This window comes from Benincasa hispida, chromosome 11 (genome assembly GCF_027475165.1).
Source record: "Benincasa hispida cultivar pf3 chromosome 11, pf3_genome.v1.1, whole genome shotgun sequence".
NCBI classification, from domain to species: domain Eukaryota; kingdom Viridiplantae; phylum Streptophyta; class Magnoliopsida; order Cucurbitales; family Cucurbitaceae; genus Benincasa; species Benincasa hispida.
The window spans coordinates 9,927,990-9,942,550 of record NC_143488.1 but is presented as its reverse complement, the minus strand read 5'-3'; the positions used below and the strand labels follow the sequence as shown (position 1 = coordinate 9,942,550).

Genomic DNA, 14,561 nt, shown 5'->3' with positions numbered 1-14,561 from the left:
GATTGGTAACGGTTAGTGTTGAATATGTTTGTGATATTTTACTGGACAGATCTATTTGTACTGGCTGTTTATCGCGAAGAGCAGTCTGACGGCTTATGAGTACTGAACTGATCTAGAAATTCTAAGCTGACCCAGAGATCCAGTGTATTTTTCACACAAGAGCACATCAGGGCCGAATTTAAACGATGAAGAAGCATGGCTATAATAACGAGGCAACCGCAAGGAATCAAAGGGAAAATTGGCCAGCGCAAGACTCCATATTTCTTGCTGCTGACCGCAACATCCCTATGAGGAACTATGCGGCGCTCGATTTTTATAACTTCTCGCCCGGAATTTCAAGACCCATGGTTGAGGAGAATGTAAGCTTTGAGATATGATCGATTATGCTGCAGATGATTCAGAATATGGGGCAATTCGGAGGATTACAAGGAGAAAACCCGCATGCTTATTTGACGAGCTTTGTAGACATGTGCAACACATTCTCCATGCCTGGTGTGACTCAAGAAGGACTTAGATTACATCTCTTCCCGTATACACTGCGAGATGAAGCAAAGAGGTGGGCTCAGTCGTTAGAGCCAGATGAGATTAACGCATGGGACCAGTTGGTCGAAAGGTTCATGAATAGATTCTTCCCTCCAGCCATTAACATAAGGAGACAGAGGGATGTGTTGAATTTTGAACAAAAGGGTTATGAAACTTTAAGCACCGCCTGGGTGCGATTCTGACAATTAGTAAAGAGCTGTTTGCATATCGGGATTCTCGATGGCATTCTGATGGAGACTTTTTACAATGGATTAGACCAATCAACGCAAGCATTTGCTGATGCCTCCGCAGCAGGAGGATTAATGGACAAATCATATACGGAAGCAAAGATAATCTTGGATCGCATCTCGTGACATTCAGATGAGTGGATTGACACTGGGTTCGAGGAAAGAGGTTTGGAGCAAGAGAGAGCAGAAGATGCCGTTGTGCCAACTGATGCAATGAGCACACTGGTAGACCAAATGACCACAATGACCTCGCTCCTTCAGATTATGGCTAATCAACAAAGTCATCTCTCTCAAGGTTCAGCGCAAGTTAATGCATTGACACACGTGGTCACAATGAATTACGTTCAATGTGGAGAGGGACATCCAGTAGAAGTCTACCCGTGGAATCAACAACCCGTATACTCTATTTACAATGAACCGTTTAGCAACACCTACAACCTTGGTTGGCGAAATCACCCAACTTTAAGTTGGGACGGGAATCACAACCAAGGGAGCCACAGTTTTCATCAGAACAGTTATCAAGGGAATCGAGGCAACCCTTCGGTCTTTATTAATCCGGACCATGGCCCAGGTAGTTTTTAAAGTATACCACCCTATGACCAACCGTTTTTATCTGATACCTCTTGCAGTACCTCATCTCTGGAGACGTCATTGAAACATTATATCGAAAAGAGTGAGGCAATTAGACAGTCGCAAGCTGCCTCCCTTAGAGATTTGGAAGAGCAGATTGAACAGCTTGCGATTGAGTTGAAGAATAAAACGCCTGGTACGCTACTCAGCAGTTCAGAAACATCGGAGTCGCGAGGAAAAAAGCAATGTCAAACAATGAGATTGAGAAGTGGTAAAACAACAGCCCCTATGCCACCAGTACCAGATTCAATAACAAGACCAGTGGAATTAATTGTCGATGATGACCAATCAACCAATAATGGCAAAATTACCAGTTCAAAAGTAAGTACACCCACAAGAGATGGATCTCATCAAGAATTGAATTCTAAATCAATGTAACCTCCAGTCATTACAACACAACAAGCATATGACCTCAATGAACAGCCAAATAAACAAGAAGTAAGGCGGGATCCTCCATCTTTCCCGTCTAGGCTGAAGAAGAAAGATGATAGTAAGCAATTTCAGAGGTTCCTGGACGTTCTCCGACAACAACACATCAATATTCCCTTAATAGAAGCTCTAGAATAAATGCCGAGCTATGTAAAATTCCTCAAGGATATACTTGCTAATAAAAGAAAGATCGAGGAGAATGAAACAGTTGTGTTAACATATGAATGCAATGTACTGTTTCAAAATAACATTCCCACCAAAATGAAAGATCCTGAGAGTTTTACATTGCCCTGCTCAATAGGAGGGAAGAAGGTCGGAAATGCGCTATGCGATCTAGGGGCGAGCATAAATCTAATGCCCTTGTTGATCTTCAAGAAGCTGAATATTGGCAACACAAGACCAACCACGATCACATTACAATTGGCCGATAGATCAATAACGCATCCCGAGGGCAAAATAGAGGATGTACTCGTGCAAGTTGATAAGTTTATCTTCCCTACGGACTTTATCATATTAGATTATGAAGCTGACAGAGAAGTGTCTATCATCTTGGGTCGCCCATTTCTTGCAACAGGGTGTGCACTGATAGATGTACAAAAAGGAGAACTCACCATCAGGGTTGACGATCAGCAAGTGAAATTCAACGTTCTCAATGCGTTGAAGTACCTAAGTGATATGGAGAATTGCCAATATGTTGAGGAATTGTGGGAAGAACCTTGGCATAAGCCCCTAGAAGAGTTGGAGGAAGAAGATTTTAGAATCAGCGCAATGTGGGAGGAGATTTGCGCTGCAATACAAGTTGAATCAAATTTTGAACCACTCAAGTTATCTGAACGAACATTGCAATGCACTAAGCCATCCTTGGAAGAACCACCCGTGTTAGAGTTGAAGTCGTTGCCTGTGCACCTCAAGTATGCTTACTTAGGAGGTAATAACACGTTACCTGTTATCATATCTGCCTCGCTGAGTAAGGAGAAGGAAGATGCACTCATCCAGATCCTGAAGAACAATGCAAAGGCTTTAGGATGGACCTTGGCAGACATTCGAGGAATCAATCCCTCGTATTGCATGCACAGATTCGTCTGGAAGAAGGAAAAACAGAATCGATAGAAAGGCAACGTCGCTTGAACCCTACCATGAGGGAGGTTGTGAAGAAAGAAATAGTGAAGTGGCTGGATGCAGGTGCCATCTACCCGATATCTGATAGTAGCTGGGTGAGCCTAGTGCAATGCATTCCAAAGAAAGGGGGGATGACAGTCGTCACCAACGACAAGAATGAATTAATTCCTACAAGAACAACTATGGGGTGGAGAATCTGTATGGATTACCACAAGTTAAATTTGGCCACTAAAAAGGACCACTTCCCACTCCCATTTATTGATCAGATGTTAGACAGACTTGCTATGAATGAATTCTTCTGTTTTCTTGACGGCTACTCAGGGTAGAACCAAATAGCAATTACGCCGGATGATCAAGATAAGACAACCTTCATGTGCCCATTTGGTACATTCGCATTCTGTCGCATGCCGTTTGGACTCTACAATGCGCCAGGCACTTTCCAACGATGTATGATGGCGATATTTTCAAATTACTTGGAGGAGTTAGTCGAGGTATTTATTGATGATTTTTCAGTTTTCGGCAATAATTATGACTCCTGTTTAGCTAACCTTGAGAAAGTCTTGAAGAGATGTATGGAAACGAATCTGGTTCTGAATTGGGAAAAATGCCACTTTATGGTTGAAGAAGGAATTGTACTAGGTCATAAAATATCAAAGACAGGATTGGAAGTTGATCAGGCAAAAATTGACGCAATTTCCAAGTTACCTCCACCAGTGAATGTAAAAACACTTAGGAGCTTTCTGGGACACGCTGGTTTTTATCGAAGATTTATTCGCAACTTCTCCCAGATTACAAGGCCCCTAAGTGCGCTCCTTGAAGCTGACCATGAATATAATTTTGATGATGCATGCACTGAAGCATTCAACACATTGAAAGATGTGCTCATCACCGCACCCATTCTGATTGCCTGACTGAAGTATTCAACACATTGAAAGATGTGCGCATCACCGCACCCATTCTGATTGCCTGATTGGACGCAACCATTTGCGTTGATGTGTGGTGCTAGCGGGTATGCTGTGGGTGCAGTTTTAAGTCAACACAAGGACAAGGTTTTGCATCCTATCTACTATGCGAGTAAAACATTGAATGATACACAGGAGAATTATACAACCATGAAAAAGGAAATGCTCGCAGTGGTATTTGCACTGGAGAAATTCCGACAGTACTTAATCGGAACAAACGTGGTGGTGTACACTGATCACTCTGCAATCAAATATCTGATGACAAAGAAGGATGCGAAACCGAGACTGATATGGTGGGTGTTGCTCCTGCAAGAGTTTTACCTAGAAATCAAGGACCGAAAGGCACCGAGAACCAAGTTGCTGATCATCTATCAAGGTTGGAAACTTGTGAGGTTTAGGAGAAAGAAAAAGATATTGAAGAAAGATTCCCCGATGAGCTGCTGATGTCAATAGGCATTAATGTTCCCTGGTATGCGAACATTGTGAACTTCATCGTTTGTGGCCAAGTACCAGAGGACTATACTTACCAACAGAAGAAGAAGCTGAGACATGACATCAAATTTTATTTCTGGGATGACCCATTCTTGTATCGACTTGGACCTGATCACATTTTACGTCAATGCATTCCTGAGCACGAAGTCAAGCACATTCTGGAGCTTTGTCATGAGTCCCCTTACGGAGGACATTTTGGGGAGCAGCGGACAGCTGCAAAGGTTCTACAGAGTGGTTATTTATGGCCAACACTGTTTAAAGATGCCCATGCCCACGTTGTTCAGTGCGATAGATGCCAGAAAACGGGGAATATGTCTAAAATAAATGAAATTCCTTTGACGTCAATCTTGGAGGTTGAATTATTTGATCTATGGGGAATCGACTTTATGGGCCCATTTCCACCATCAGAAAGTCATCATTACATCCTGGTCGCGGTTGATTACGTATCAAAATGGGTTGAGGCCATCGCATGTGCCAAGAATGATGCAGCCACAGTGGCGAAGTTTCTTAAGAAGAATATCTTTGCCCGATATGGAACATCACAGGCTTTAATCAGCGAGGAAGGCTCTCACTTCATCAACCGCATAATCACCAACCTGTTGACTAAATTTAACGTCAGCCATAGAGTTGCAACCGCTTATCACCCACAGACTAATGGGCAGGTAGAGATTTCTAACCGAGAGATCAAAACTCTCTTGGACAAGGTAGTCAGTACCTCCAGGAAGGATTGGTCACCCAAGCTCGACAAAGCGTTGTGGGCATACAGGACTGCCTACAAAACTCCAATTGGCATGTCCCTATATGCCCTGGTCTTCGAAAAAGCTTGTCATCTGCCTCTCGAGTTGGAATACAAGGCAATGTGGGCATGCAAGAAGCTGAACTTTGATCTAGCAAGTGCGGGGAAAGTCCGAAAATTGCAACTGAACCAGCTGGTCGAATGGCGAAGGGACGCCTAGAAAATGCCAAGATCTATAAGGAGAGAACTAAGAAGTGGCATGACGACCGCATAAACAACCGAACATTCGTTGAAGGTCAACAGGTATTATTGTTTAACGCACGTTTGCGATTGTTTCCAGGGAAGTTGAAATCTCGCTAATCTGGGCCATTTCGGATCAAGACTATCTTTCCCCACGGCGCAGTGGAACTGACAACTGAAGACGGAGACAACACATTTAAAGTCAATGGTCAACAGATTAAGCCTTATTACAGGGGCGATGTGGATCGACGCATGGATACCATTGACTTGGACAAGCAGGTTTAACCGCTTGCGGGGGATGTTATTGCGGTAATTCTGAAAACTTTCTCTAATCAGCATCCCCATCTATGTTTACTTGCTTTCTTTACCGCTTTTTAAATTGCGTTATTTAATGCTTATTATAATTAGCCTTTAATGCTTTCTGTATTTTCCTTCAATTTAATTCATTCGTATCTTTCCATGTCATGTTTAATTCTTTTAATTTGTAAGCATTAGTAGCGATATTCATAAAATTTTTTGTGAATGACTGGATGAAAAGTTGAAAAACGCAAGGTCTTTTCGACTAGCGTTATTGATGAATTAAAAAGAAAAAAAAATAAAAATTGGTATATAACGCGATGATGGGTGCATTTCATGACAATAGATACACTTTACGTCCATTACACCCAAATGCATTGCGTTGAGGGCTATGTTGCGCTTGTATGTGTTCTTTGCCTGTCCTTAGCGAAGATGCACTATGTTGAGGTAGTGTTGCACTGGTAGAAATACCGTGCGCCCGTCCTCCAGAAATGCGTTGAGTTAAGGGGTGTGTTACGGGAATACATGCGTTGTTGCCCGTCCTTAGCAAAAATGTATTTGCGTTAATGGAAGCGCGGTGTAATTTTCAATCGTGCACCCATCTGAATCAAATTCAAAAGATAACTGCAATTAATTATTTTTCTAGGTTTAATTAAATTCTTTGATTCTTTGTACAAGCAAAAGTTTTGCATTGCGATATTTGTAATTACTTGTATACTTAGTTAATTTTCAATACAACTGAGTAACAATTCTCTCTATATGCCTGTGCCTCTTCTTTATCATCCTTTGTCAACTTTTCGATATTCTTGATCTTTTCTTTTGCGTTATTCATTGTGCTGCCATGATGTATAATATGCATACACTTGGTAACATTTCCCACACCTTGTATTTTTTGACTAACACTTAGTTAATCCGTAGCTATAGCAAGGCTTTACCTTTTATCTTTCAAAATTCTGCTCAAACCTTCTTTTTGAAATTTTGCCTAAGTGTTTGTCTATTCTGTCCAAACAACGCAATGAGAACCTTACGCATCTCTAAATTTGGGGGTGGGGAAGGTCTGAGCATATGAGATCAAGTAATGCGGTCATTAAGAAAAATGCACTCATTATTTCCATCTAAAAAAAAATATTTTCATATAAACTTCAATGTCAGCGCAAGGGAAACCTCAAAAACAATCCCAACCTGATAAAAGTTAAGTTGTGAAAGGAGCCTGCTCGTATTGGATGTTCGCATGACACCTATGGGAGCAAGCCAAAACGAAGGTGGGTTTCTGAGAACAACGCAATATGAAAAGAAAAAAAATGCAAAAGAAAAATAAAAGAAACAAGAGATAACTCCTCTGAAATTCATGAGTTAAAATTGAGATTGGCATACAATCGTAGTTGGATGTTCGCATGACACCTGTGGGAACAAGCCAAAATGAAGGGTGTAACCATGATCAACAGTCTTTAATAAATGACGCAAAGTTTGACCATTGCATCCAGACGCATCAAGTTGTTTTGACAAGAAGAGGTAAACATTCTTTTTAAAATTAGAAAAGCATTTTTGAGCAAAAATTTGTAGTATAGAAGAATAAAGTAGCACTTTGTTATGAATTTTCAAAGATAGAAAGAAAATTGCAATGTTAAGTAATGTGCCTAGGTGGAGCATTCGGAGCAATCAATTGACGCAAAATTTAGGATAGGAATTGAGCATTATTGCCTTTGTAGAACATATGCTTGAGGACAAGCATATATCTAAATTTGGGGGTGTGATAACTTGTAGAAATACAAGTTATTTATACTGCTTTATTTAGATATTGCAGCCAAAAGAAAGAAAAGTTACGTCAATTATAGAGAAATTAGCTAAGAAAGCAAGAATTATAAATTGTCACCAATACACCCACTGACACCATTGCGATGGTAGAAAAGGATATTTCAAGTTCGTTTTGCAGGAAATCAAGTCACCGCATGTGTTCATGGCTCGAGATAAAAAGAACAACGTATCTACGTCGTATTGCGCCAATCATTCAGAAATGAATAGATGATCAACACAATGTTTGCGCATGCGACAATCGATCAAGAGCTAAGCGATTAACGCAACTTCAACCGCATGCGGTAATAAAAAACAACACCGCATGCAAACAAACGATCGAAGATGCAAAAGAGCAACACAATTGCGGAGGATCCAGACACGTGTACAGTTGACCGTTGTGCATTTCTGACGGGATTGATTGTGTAACAGAAAGAATATTCACTACACCATTTTTGAAATTTCCATAACAATAAAGTGGGGTCCACACTACTGAGAGTCAAAACTGAGTCTATAACTAGCCTATGAAATTCTATGAGAAGATATACTTGATACGGGCATATTTTGATATTTGTATATTGAGAGAGAGACTAGTCTGAAGAGCCTAATCGGAGAAGATCTGGGAAGATTTAAGAGACAAGGCCGAGAGGTGAGTCTCAGGGCAAATCCTTTCAAGCGAGAAGTACTTCTAGAGATGGAAGCAACCTTGCGTTCATTATGTTCATCCCTCTTCACCATAGAGATGTGGGAACATGGCCGATCACCAAGAGGTGTACACCAAGGGAAAGCGGAACTGTAGTTATGTCTTTAATGCAATTAATAACTTTCGATGTTTATACTAGTTATCTTTTCTATTTCTGTTTCATACATAAAGACTTGCCACCACATAACATGACCCTTTGTATAATCTTCACAGTCAGTCTCAAGCTCAGTATCATGTATCATGTATCCTATATCTTGTATGTTAATAGCTTAGGTTTACTTTTATCGCACTTTATTTTATTACCGTAACTTTACTTTTTCGCATAATTTTACTTTACCGCAACTTTAAATACCACAACTTTAATTTAGACACTTTTCACAGTTTTCTCTGCGCCCTTCACCATTTTCTTAGCACCCTTCACCTCCTTCTTGTCTTTCCTCGGTTCGTGGTTTAGAAAGTCCTTTGTTCCTCTGTTGGCGATACTTAGCTCCATGTCGTGAGCGCGGGTCGCTAATTCTTCAAAGGTACGGGGCTTAATCCCTTGTAGGATATATAGGAGTTCCCAGTGCATACCCTGCATGCACATTTCCACAGCAGACAACTCAGTGAGTCGATCTTTGCAATCCAGACTCAGAGCTCTCCATCGATTGATGTAGTCGACGACTGGTTCCCCTTTCTGTTGTTTGGAGTTTGTCCGCTCCATCATGCTGACGGTGTGTCTGGTGCTGTAGAAGCGATTCAAGAATTCTCTTTCAAGTTGCTCCCAGCTGTCAATCACCTCAGGCTCTAAGTCTGTGTACCAGTCAAAAGTATTCCCTTTGAGGGTTTTGACGAACTTTTTGACCAGTAAATCTCCTCTTGTTCCTGCATTTTCGCATGTTTCTATGAAGTGGGCGATGTGTTGCTTTGGGTTGCCCTTTCCGTCGAATTATTGGAACTTTGGGGCCTGATATCTAGTAGGCATTCTCAGATTGTCGATCCTTCGAGTGTATGGCTTGGAATACATGAAGGAGGTTTGAGTCGGCCTTCCATATTGAGCTCTTGTGGAGGTCATGATTATGTCTTGTAGTTGTTGGATCGACAAAGAAGCCACCGAGGCAGACTGTTGCGATTGGCTTTCTTGTAGCACGATCTTCCCCTTGTCGATTGCTTTCATCGTGGGTGCTAGGCTTGATTGCGCAGCCTCTCGAGACTGCATTTGTTCCTTCAGGGCAGCGATCTCGTGGTCTCACTCCTCGACGGCTTTCATCAGGAAGTTAATCCTCCTTTCTATTTTAGCCATGGCCACTTCCGCCGTCACATCCACCATCATGACAGAAATCACATCTGACGGTGAATCTCTTTCTGGTCTGTCGAGCGCGAAAGTAGAGTTGTCGAACAAGGGGTTTTCCTTGATGACAACCCCACTTTGTGGGGATTCCATCATTTGTTTCAAGATGTCGTGAGCGATGGAGGAGCTCTACTCTTGCTTCTGTGTGATTTCTTTAGAGCGGCTGCGGGTGACCGGTCCCTTGTATGAGCCGTTTGCGGAGGAAGCTTTGGATGTCATCTTCTTAGAAGATTTGGATACCACATTCTTAGGCGCCATTTGGCTTTTTTGAATGCTGAGAAAGAGATGAGAGGTAGAGAGGTCCCACTGGGCGTGCCAATTTGTTCACACGAGGTTTTCGGAGAAACGTGTTTCGTGGAGTTGAACTTGAGTTGGTATTGATGTTGGAGTTGATTTGATACGATGTGGTTCGATCTCTAATATTTGATCCTCTGATTCTCTCTCAGTCGGGTGAATATGCTTGACCTGGAGAAGGAAAGCACCAAACATTCTTGAAGTAGAAGTCTTGGAAGCTTGGAGTTGAAGTCTTGGAAGAGTATTTGTGTCTTCAAAGGTCTTCTACCTTATAGGAGTGCAGCTTCAGAAGTCTTGGAAGCTTGAAGTAGAAAACTTGGAAGAGTATTTGTGTCTTCAAAGGTCTTCTGCCTTATAGGAGTGCAGCTTCAGGAGTCTTGGGAGTCCTCTGCTTGTTAGTGAATTCCTTTGGGTCTTCTGAGTGTAGAAAATGTTGCCTTTACAAATGAAGAGAACTTCTCTATTTATAGAGTTCTCAGGTGGGCTTCGTGGGCTTGGTTGGTCCATGGGCCTGACCCTTGGGCCCAATTAATTGGTTTTGGGCCTGATCTGGAATTTGGGTCCAATTCAACTTTTTTTGTAGTTTGGACTTTAAGCCCAAATAGTAATATCAAATTGTATCAATTTAATCTTATCTGATTCATCCACGTGACGTCATCGAAACTTGTCTTCAATTCAATTCGGAACATGGGTCAATTTCTAATTGGACCAAAGTCAATGATTTAGAAATTCGTCGTTAATTTAGCAAACGACGTGGTGACTTGTGATTGGTCCAAAATTTCTCATTCAACATCTATATAAACACAACTTTTATTAATTGAAAAACCCCCGGTCACATATATCACGAACGTAACGCATTAACTAAGCAATCCCTGTGTTTGACCTCGGATCACTTCGAGAAACTTGCGTTGGAATTATACTTGGTTTTAGCACAAGGAAACTGTGACAACACATAGCATACTACAAGCATTCCATTAATAACACATACATTTAGAAGTAGTATCACATAAAGTCTGAATAAGCATAACACATCATCCACACTCCATTTCCAGTCCAAGTCAACAAGTTTATAGCAACATGAGCTTGCATGATTCACATTCATCATTATCCATATTTGTCCACATGCTTATTTAGAATCATCACATTTTATGCCTGCCAAGTTTATGGCGCCATTGCCGGGGATCATAAACTTGCGTTATAATCATCCATGCGTTGTGTGACATAAGATAAATTCTATGTTTACACGGTCGTGTTGGACGAGAGTTCGTGTGTTGCTGTGATTGAGCGTTCGTGATTAAGGAACTCGAAGATGAGTCTACAAAAGTGTGTTGATTCTTGTCATTGATCTTTTGTAAAGCATGCTGTAATTTCTATTTAAGCATAACCATATGTTTCCGTTTGTGATTGTAATTGTAAAGTTCATAGATCCTTCCGCTACTCATGGAAATCCTCGTGTTAGATTTCCTTCATGAATATGATTCAAATATTATTCTATGGATTGGATTCATAGTTGTTAAATTTAATATTAATGTGATTTATATTAAATACCATATTAGAGAGAAAAGAAACTATAGATTATATTGTATGTGATACAATTTTAAATCTATAGGTTATATATTATATGTGATATAACATATAATTTAATATTAAGTTATTTATCATATTTATATTTATATATATTAAATATCATTTTTATTTTATTTTAAATAAAAATGAGGGAGGGAGTTACAATTCCCTCCCCCTCTTTTCTCTCCACCCACATAAGTGGGTGGTTGTGGCATTTGGTTCTTTGAAAGACAGGAGAGAGTCTCCTTCTTCCAATAATCTGATTATCGAGATTGATGGTGAAAAAAGAGACAGAAGAGTTCTATGTTTTGGAATTGTTGCTGAACAATTTGCAAATCTTCTTTCTCCTCTGTACTAAGTTTCCTTCAATCAAAAATAGCCAGAGTCCACCACTCTTGGGTTCTCAGCCTGAGAATACCGAGAAAGTTTTCGTGGTCGTGTTCGTTCTTGTTCGAAGTTTTCTTGAAGAAAGTCTTCAAGTTGTTCGTGTGTTGTTTGAGGGAATCTTGAAGAAAAGTCTTCAAAGGTAAGGTTTCTAAAACCTTTTGTTAGCATGCTCTAAATTACATATAAATGCATATCTTGTTTCTCTGTTTTACTGTAAAATTTATATTCAACGAAAACTGGTATTTGGGACGATCTTGCTTCCACTTACGGTTCCCTTCAATTTGTATTAGAGCCAGGTTGTTGGTTATCTGATCCCAAATTCCATTTCTTTTATTGCATTGACTTTCCAGTAATGGTGGGTTTTATATATTCTGCATTTTGTTTCATACGATAAATGGTTGTGAATGTGGTTTTGTTGATGGATGTTTCGGGATAGGATACTCTATTTAAGGCTTTGTTTGTTTACAAATTTGGTTTGTAAAGGCCCCTGTTTTGGGCATAATTTTTCTATAGAGTATGTAATTCATAGTTTGTCATTCGTGTTGTTCCTAGGGAGCTTCAAAGAAGAGTTTCAGAGTACTGTTTCGGTGGAGAAGACGAAGCAGTTCTACAAGATCGTGTAGCTTTTGCTAAACGATCTTGTAGCTTTTGCTACACAATCATGTAGCATTTTATAAACAATCGTGTAGCTAATGCTACAAGATCGTGTAGATTTTACTACACGATCGTGTAGCATTTGCTACAAAATCGCACAACCAGTTTGCTACACGATCATTAAAGAAAGTTCGTTGAAGAGCGGTTTGGTTCAAGTAGTTCAAGGCTTGGTTCACCTATTTCGAACTAGATGACTCTTGCTCTTGTAATAGATAGCCTTTTTTTTTTTTTAGGATTCCTATCCCGGTCCATCAATTGTTAGTATTAAATATACATATGATGTATGTTTTATATGATATCTCATATTATATGTCAAAACCCACCATAGGTCATGCATTTATATTCATGCATCATTTTATATTATAAGTGTTATAATATATGAATATGTATGATTTAAATTACATAGCATGCTCATGCATCATATAATATAAATGCTATAGTATATGCGTGCATTATAGCATATCCATGCATCATTTATATTATAATGGTTATAGTATATGGTTGAATGAATGTATGGAAAGTATGTTATAGCATGATTCATTACCTAGTTATATAATTTTATATAAATTAGTAATGAATGAAGATTGCATGAAGCATGACATTACCTTAGGTCAATTTATAATTGTTATGATTAACTAAAGTATGTCAAGCATGCAATGAATGTTTTAATTGTTTCATTTATTTATAATTGTTATAACTAAATGAAATTGGAATTAAAATCAATAATTAAGAGTTGCATGCAAACCTTAGCCTATAATCATTTTTTAAAATTGTTTTAAAACATGATTGAGATAGACCTAAGATCACATTTCTAATGAGATTAGAAATCTAAGTTTAATATTTTAATCGGTTTAATAGGATTAAATTGATTCTTAATAAAAGATTAAATATGTAATAAATGTATTTATAAGGGACCTTTTGACTAAGGGGGGTTCTGGCTAGGCTGGTGTATTTGAGTTGATGAAAATGTCACACCCCTACCTGGGAACCTACTTGTAAAAGTGAATTAGATAAATTTGTGACATGCATGCAAGTTGAATCAAAGCCTATTAAAGAGTTTAATGAGACTTCAATCAAAATTGTTTAATCATCAAAGACGAGTTATTTTTTAGCAAATTAAACAAACACTTAGATAAAATTAGTAGCCGGATTTTTCCTAAGTTAATTAACCCTAGGTAAAACACTCATTTGGAGGAAAATGGGGTATTTGATACTTCATTTTATCCTCTACACGTTTCTCCCTATAAATTCACACCATGAGATCTACACTCAGCCTCAAGGCACCATGGGTGTCCCCTTAAGGGTCGCATTTGGTTAGGTCAATAATAAGGTGAATGGAGAAAGTGTTTATAGTTAGTGGGAGCGGGACGTGTGACAGCACATCCCTCGGTCTCTCTCATTAGGTTAAATAAAGTTTCATGCATCGCCTCGTGGCATCGTGGGTGTCCCCCTAAAAGATGGCAGTATTGCATGATACTTTATTTGATCTCCAGAAATGGATAAGGTTGCTTTAGTTTCATGTCCCAATCAGTTTTTCTCTACGGTTGGCTCATTGGCCGGAACTCTAGAGCCTAAAATGAGGGGTTACACTTACACAAAATTGTTAAGGATGTTAACAAATTATGGACCGAACAATGGTGACTGTTAGTTACAGTGACAAGTTGTTATTTCTGTCTAATGGTTTAGAATGTCTCATTTCAGTGAAGGGGCACTTGATCACCCTACGGTGACTTTTGTCCTATCTTACTGAAACATCATTGTAAAATAGAAGTAACTTAGGGGTACATTAGATTATTTTTCTAAAATCTGATTGGTTGTCTTAAGTGGTTTAATGCAAGTAGACTAAAATAGTTTGTTCTTTTTCAGAAAAATCTTTAAAATGGCTATCGCTACTTTAAGTTTACTCGCCACGAATAAGTTAACGGGAGAGAATTACGCTAGTTGGAAAAACATAATCAACACTATACTAATTGTCGATCATCTTCGCTTTGTCCTGATGGAGGATTGTCCTCCCATTCTAGCTACCAATGCTCCTCGAAATGTTTGGAAAGCATATGGGCATTGGACACGGGCAAACGAATAGGTCGGAGTGTATATCTTGGCAAGTCTTAATGAAGTCTTAGCCAAGAAGCATGAGCCTATGCTCATAGCTCATGAGATC

The 14,561-nt window shown here is 39.5% G+C and overlaps 1 pseudogene; it reads left to right on the top strand.

The window, feature by feature from the left end:
* Positions 1-383: 383 nt before the first annotated feature.
* On the top strand, positions 384-5,663 carry LOC150032375 (uncharacterized; annotated as a pseudogene).
* Positions 5,664-14,561: the final 8,898 nt, after the last annotated feature.